Below are 7,039 nucleotides of genomic sequence, written 5' to 3'. Positions count from 1 at the left end.
AAACTTCTAAGTTGTGGAACATAAATCTGAATATGAATGCCCCAAGGCTTTCATTTAGCTTGTTGGTCACACCCAAAAATACTGTTTCCACTGAGGCTTCAACTTTGCTTTATGCAAGTCAGGTAGAAAATACAGAATCAGATTTTTAAATATGTGGTGCAATATTTTCAGTGGTAGAAGAACAGTAAGAATCGACAAAGTGTAATACTCCATTAAAATCGCAGTCAATATCTTACTTAAGTAAAAGTACTGTGTTATTATCAGTAAAATGTACTTAAAGTATCAAAAGTAAAAACAGTTCTGCAGAAAAATGGCTCCTGTTGATAAATTACTTAGGGATGCACAACATATTGGCAATCATATCGGTTGAGGCTGATGTTCCGATGAGGTCCGATGAGCAAAACTAATCCTGAGCTGAACTTGTTGCTAGCTAGCCCCTTCACTTTAACCAGCAGGTAGCGAGCAGCTTGGGGCTTGTTAGTAACAAGCTCCTCCTCCTAATTTGCTTTAGTGATTGCTTCCTCGCCAACCCAGGGAAAACCCTGATTAGTCATAAAACCTAATTAGGATATTTAATTTTTATGATCCTTAGTTATTAATTCATGATCCAACCTTTTCACAGATGTGAGTTAAACTGGACTTTCATTAAGTTATACACTTGCTACAATTTATAAAAGTATCCTAAAACTAACACTGCTACACAATGTGGAAAGGAAACAATGTGGTAAATCTATGATTTATTGGGATTTCAAAATAAAGATTAAGATTTCATTTTCAAATAAAGAAAGACATTATAAATGAATAAATAAAAGCTGGAATCCACCTAACCATCTCAATGAAGTTAGGGAAAAAACGTATTCTGTTATATTCATGCTATATCAGACGCTTCACATTGGGTGGAACCCCTTTGCACAAGTCCAAAAAGTTATATTCTGATGAAATGTGTTGGGGGATGTGAATACACATCAGATCACTTTATTTAGCGTTGAAATTGCTCTCAAATTGAGTGATTTAATTCAGGTTAAAGAAATATTCTCCATGTAACCACAGCAACTGTGTCTTAGAAATAATGTTTTTATACGCTTAACTAATTATGTTTTGAGGAAAAACAAACACACTTTGGTTAAGGCTAGGATATAGAATATATCTTTGTTAAATGTTAATAACGTTCATGGTTCTACATAACCATAAAAACATTTAACAATGCTTTAATTGCTATGAGTGGCTACTATAGGGAAAAAACTGAAATACATTGTCAGTGAACATTTTGCTAATACATTCAGTAATAACAGTTCAAATAGGCTATTTAAAACATTTTCCTCCTTGTGCTGATTTAAAGATGTAATCATTTGTTTTGGTCAAAACATATTTGCTGTTGCAAATTAGTTTTATATAATGTAATATCTAAGAGACCAGGCCGCCCCATAATGTGTGAAAAACTGGAGGTACTTATATCTCTACATCTACATTGTGCAATTCTTATATATATATATATATATACACAGCATATTGACGTAACTCAAGCTAAATTGATTCTTTGTACTCTCTGTATGTAATGTTCTGAAAGAAAGTGGAAGAAATAAGAAAAAAAAAGAAACTAATTTGTGGCAGGTTATTAGCCACGTGTTGCTTGCTAATCAAACATCCTCTACTTGGACACATCTTTTCAGCAATCAAATAGTTAAGCAGAAAGGATGAGAGCTCTATTGGTCTTTATATGCACTTGACAGCTTAAGCATTACTGTTATCATACAGGCTCGTGTGCAGCAGTACTTCCAATTAGTACATGTAAATTAAAGGGTCTAATAACCACTGATGAATTATTCAGATGTAACACTGGTGTCACATTGATTTGTTCATACCAAGAGTTATGATAAAAACAGCCTCTTCCTAATAAATGACCACTGAATTACTCATTTGTGTCATGCCTGAAGAGTGATGTGGGTTTCAGCATAGTAAGTGCTCATCAAATTAGATCCGGCAGGGCATAGCCTTCAAATTGTATTCAACAGGGCCGAGGCTGAAGTTTATTTACAGACTCAAAAGAAATGCCTTTGAATATCAAACAAACAATAAATATCCTTTCCAGATAGCTGCAATGTGTTTTGTTAAACATACAAGAAGCCATTTGAGCCGTGTAATCATGAGCCTGCCCTGGCGTCCATGTATTCATGACATCTTTGTAAAAGTAAGGATACGTTTGTGGTTTTTTACCTTGCTCTATGCCTATTGCATTTTCATATTGAATTTAGCCTGCTGAGTTGGAGCCCATTCAAAAGTGCAGTGCGCTATGCTGCAACTAGAAATGAGAGGATACTGAACCGAGCTATTGTGCATTTTCATATTGGCAAGCCAACGGACTGTAGCAGTCTTTGACTTGATAACATCATTCTTCTTTCTATTTGCTATACAAAAGAAGTATGCATGCTCCACGGTACCCAATCCAAGAGGATCATTGTTTAGAGATGGCTTCAGCCAGGCAGAAGCCGTCTGAAAAAGAAAAAAATACGATGAGTTGTTAAATAGAAATGATGTCATCACTACATTCCCCCTGTCACTCAGAGAAAAAAAACGATATCTGCTGCTGATTATGCTGTCTCACTAGGGGTGTGTGTGTGGGAGGGAAGTTGTAAAGTTTTGACTGTGACATAATTTAAATAACAGATTGTCACTGACCTAATTATGGTACTTCTGCATTAGTGTGTAATGTGCCTGAACCAGTAGAATGATAAATTAACAGTTTCTGTGGTGACTGATGAGACTGCTGCAAAGCTTTTCGATTTGGAAACACACAAGGATAGAGACTTTGGCTAGAGCAGCATTAGCTTTGTTAACCGGTGAATACTCACAGCCCACAACAGGGGAGGCGTGTCATTGTAGTTCATAGGTCTGTATACAGCACGTCAGGTAAGAACCAAAGTGTTTACTGGATCATGTAGTGTATTACATCACGATGCAAGCAACAACAGCACCAAAGACAGGATGCTTGACTGGTCACCTTTCAAACCTGAAAAAGATGAAGAAGCAAAAAGCAGGAAACAAAGTGAGCAACAGATAGAAAATAAACAGAAATAAAAGATTGTCCATTTGGAAAAACAAAAAAGAGAGGTAGCCCAAAGGGAGAGAGACAAAAGAAGAGCAACTGCAAAACCTTCCAGCATGAAAGACCCTAACCACTATATCTCCTCCCTGATAAGGCTTTAGAAGCTTATCAGCCAATGGGTGATTTCAATTAAAAGAGGGTTTGCAAGACAAGTGGTTAAATACCTCAGAGGGAACCTGTCACCACGGGAGAGGTGGCAGGCTGCCTCCACAAGACAGGGGGAGAGAGGAGAGGAAGAAGAACAGAGTGCTGCTTGAATGGCTGGACTTGGCCCCGGCAGAGGCACGTGATGAGCGTTATTGCATTAGCTCCTCGCCAATCACATAATGAACTCTCTGTCAGACAAGACAAAAGTCCAGCCACACCCCTGCAGAACAGGCAAAAAGCTAGAAGAATGCGATCGGTAGGATTAACAATAAAGGAGCCCTGAAGGGAGGCAAAGAAAGGCCTTTTGCCAGAGAGAGATAGGAAGATTCAGGAGCTTAGCGTTGTCAAATGTTTTATTCAGCCATGACCGTGAGTGCTGCCAAACAGATTAGCCTGTTTACCACAGGTTCTCATTTAAGAGATAAATCTTTGAATGTTGGATTTGGCAGGGGTGGTGGAGAGGGGCATCATCTATGTCACTAAGTAGGATGGGGGTTAGGGTGGGTGGGGGGTGAGGAGGTATCTAATGCCACTGAGTAACAAAGAAACTCAGAGGCAGAAAACTTCTCATTAAGCTCAGAGTTGTCTGAATTAATGACAGCTGTAAGCAGACTATGATCAATATGCCTCCTCTCTCTCGCAGGGTGAGACGAGGATTGAGCTATCTTCATGGCAAGCAGGTTGAGCGGCTGCCGTAGACGGTGTGAGTGGGGTGAAGATTTGACTGTCTTCTTTGTTGTAGCTCAGTGGAATTCTTGCCTCTCTCCTCTCCTTTCCACTCCACTCCTTTTGTTCTTGTCTATTACAGCGGGGGTGATGAGGCTCCCCTGGGCGTGTTCAGCTACAGAAGCCCAATCTCAGTGGATAATCATTTTCAAGATACATCAACAGAGTGGTTGTAATTTTTAAAGAGAAACAGGACAGTATATTTCAGGACCGCTAGGTACTGTATGAAGAATTATGGTTTTCCAAACTATCTTTCCTCTAAACATGTTTCCTTTTTCATCAAACATTGCACGATCCCAATTACATTTTCCTTCCTCGCTACTGGTTCTGTGCGGAATGCACCCACAGTTTGGCTGTGAAAGCCTCAGTTCTCAGTCAACTTGTTAGAAAAGGACCATGCCAAGCATTCCACACCATTTCCAATTAATGATGCTGCTCTTGGCAGCAAAATAGTAAATGATTACCAAGAGGGTTGTTTTATTTCCCAAGATGAAGTATACACAGCTTCCGTTTCTCACTCAAGAATTGATAACTACTAGATCCTATACAACCCACTTTATTACTAATGAGAGGTCATCACACACTGGGTGTAAATGTCAGGGGGAAATGCTGTCATTTCTGTTGGGCAATTCATTAGTACTTTATTGACCTTAAGGGACAGACCAGGTATTCCTGGCAAGTGTCAGGTGTATGAGTTAGGGGCGAAAAAGGACAAACTACTGTAGGGCAACTTTTAATGGAACCAATGGGACCCGTGAGTGTTTGTGTGTGCGCACGCTAATGCTTTGTACCTGCATGTTAGCACACACACAACATTATAATAGAGATGGCAACTGGCTGATGGTGACGACGTGACGGACAATGATTGACAGATGGATTGTAATGCTGATGAGCAGTGGGTCAAACTGACCGTTACAATGTCAGAATATTCAAGTCGCAACTGTCATTTCTCCAGTGACGCATGAGAACTGGAGCACAATCTATCAATGTGCAAAACAATAGCATTCTCTGGAAATCCCATTGGCCACATGGCTGTCTTGTTCAAATCAATAACATCTCAAGCTATCACAGCTGTATCCTAAGTGACCCTTCAAAATGGCAGCCATATGTCCAGTAAAGCAAAAAAATAACGATTTGCTTAAATGTACGTATGTAAGGTATATTAGTCTTTTTGCTGCACATGTATTTTCTCTTTTCCTTAGGTTGTCAAACTGGCTCTCAGAGTACTCCACATCTGAGGTAGTGAAGTTAAAGAGTTTCAAGCAGGCTCAAATGTGCAAATCTCAGAATTAACATAGGTCTTGACATGGAATAGTGGGGAGTTGTCATGGAGGATCATGAATATTCAAGCTTGTGACCTAGTTTGATACGCTAGAGCAGGACAGTGGGGTGCAGGGTAAAAAAAATCTGAACTCAAATGTACTACAGCAATATGTTAATACGAATCAATGTGGGAGGGATTTCATTTTAATTACTCAATCAAGTGTTGAGCTACCTTCTGCTTTGCAAAAGGGATTCTCTATCTCTTTACATATTTATAATTTGACATTCTTGAGCAGTGAAGTAACAAACTAAAAGACTAATTTCACACTTAGGACACAAAACGCCGTGCCTCGCAACCCCGGTCCACCATGAGAGATAAGTCCCTCTAAGACAAAGTGTGAACACCCTTCCTCTGAATCATGAAGCAACATACTGAAGTACACAAATGAAAAGTGTTTCATTCTTCCTAGACCATAAGTTAATAAAAAATCCACTCTGTTGGCACCAGACTGTCTGACACAAACTCAAATTGATTCATAATTGAGTTTCTATAGATTTTATCCAGCTTTTGCTGGTTACATTAGGGCTTGACTAGTCTCATTTTGCAGTGGAGTGTACAGCAAAATGCAACCTATGCTCCAGGCTCACTGTGCATCGTGCATTGCAATAGCTTGCTCAAATAATAACAGGCTCTGAAGGACAATTTTGCTTCCTTCCACTCATCAATGTGCAGACAGCGAAGGATGCATTTAGGGTCACTTCTTCCAGTGACACAAGCCTTTATTCTGACTTTTAGGATTTACATTTTGCAATTGGGACTCAGAAAAAAACATGATGTTTACATTAAGTACAGAGAAACTTTTTTGAAAACACAGTGTCTTTGGTGGAGGATATAATACATTTTACACAAAGGTTTTCTACATAAGAGTGACATGACACTGTCATGAACACATGACACTGTCATGACACAGTCATGACGTAGGAACCCTAACCCAAACCTAACCCTAACAATAACCATAACTTTTCATGACAAAACCGAATGACATTTACTAAAAAAGCATTATGTCATAACCGTTTATAACGTTTTATGACATGTTCATGACAGTGTCATGTCACTGTTATGTGGAAAACGTCAAGTAAAGTTTACCCGTAGTTTTTCTCTGAAATTTTGTTCCCATCGTAAGTCTATATTCTTAATGTCAACAAATCTCGTGAAAAAAACAAAGCCAAAAACTTGTTAGCAAGTCTTTCAATAACCATCTGTGAGCTCACTCTTAATGTCTGTGAGCTCACTCTTGACGTAAATTAATTACAGCAGCGTGACGGTGCACTGTTTGTGGAAATGACTCAAAAGACACTACAGATCCCATGTTCATCACAAGGAACCCAGGTGCTACAGTGTAGCTCATTATGTTTTGTTTTTGAAAATAGTTTTTAGACATCAATAGAGGCCTATGTGCTTTCATGGGACTTTTTGACAAGAAGAAATATAGATTTATTATGACATTTTTGAATTTTACCAGTTGTTAAAATGACTGCTACGTTGATATACCACAAAAAAGTGTTGAGTGTGTCACCAAAGGTATATTAAGAACCTTGGACTTGCCTAGCGCTGCCACACTCGCCTTTGTTGGTGTCTCACTTGGTGCGAGTGCTTTGTGATTAAGAAGGAGGCAGGCAGTTCATCAGGCTCTGCTGTCCATTCAGTCCTCAGTGGGGCCTGTCATATAGGTTTCTATCCAGCCCTGAGCCATGGTCAATCTTCAGCCAGACAGCAACCTGCCTTTGCGATAACCCCCC

The 7,039-nt window shown here is 39.3% G+C and overlaps 1 long non-coding RNA gene across 1 annotated transcript in view; it reads right to left on the bottom strand.

Moving 5' to 3' along the window:
* Window positions 1-653: 653 nt before the first annotated feature.
* LOC116695892 (uncharacterized) overlaps window positions 654-7,039 on the bottom strand; it is a 10,531-nt gene continuing 4,145 nt past the window's right edge. The window contains exons 2-3 of the long non-coding RNA XR_004333576.1: window positions 2,850-3,007; window positions 654-2,490 (exon numbers count right to left, since the gene is read on the bottom strand). This is a non-coding gene — a long non-coding RNA (uncharacterized LOC116695892). The remainder of the gene's footprint in view (window positions 2,491-2,849; window positions 3,008-7,039) is intronic.

The sequence above is a fragment of the Etheostoma spectabile genome, chromosome 9, assembly GCF_008692095.1.
Source record: "Etheostoma spectabile isolate EspeVRDwgs_2016 chromosome 9, UIUC_Espe_1.0, whole genome shotgun sequence".
In the NCBI taxonomy this organism is placed as follows: domain Eukaryota; kingdom Metazoa; phylum Chordata; class Actinopteri; order Perciformes; family Percidae; genus Etheostoma; species Etheostoma spectabile.
Note: the sequence above shows the minus strand (reverse complement) of the source record. Positions and strands in the feature narration are given on the sequence as shown.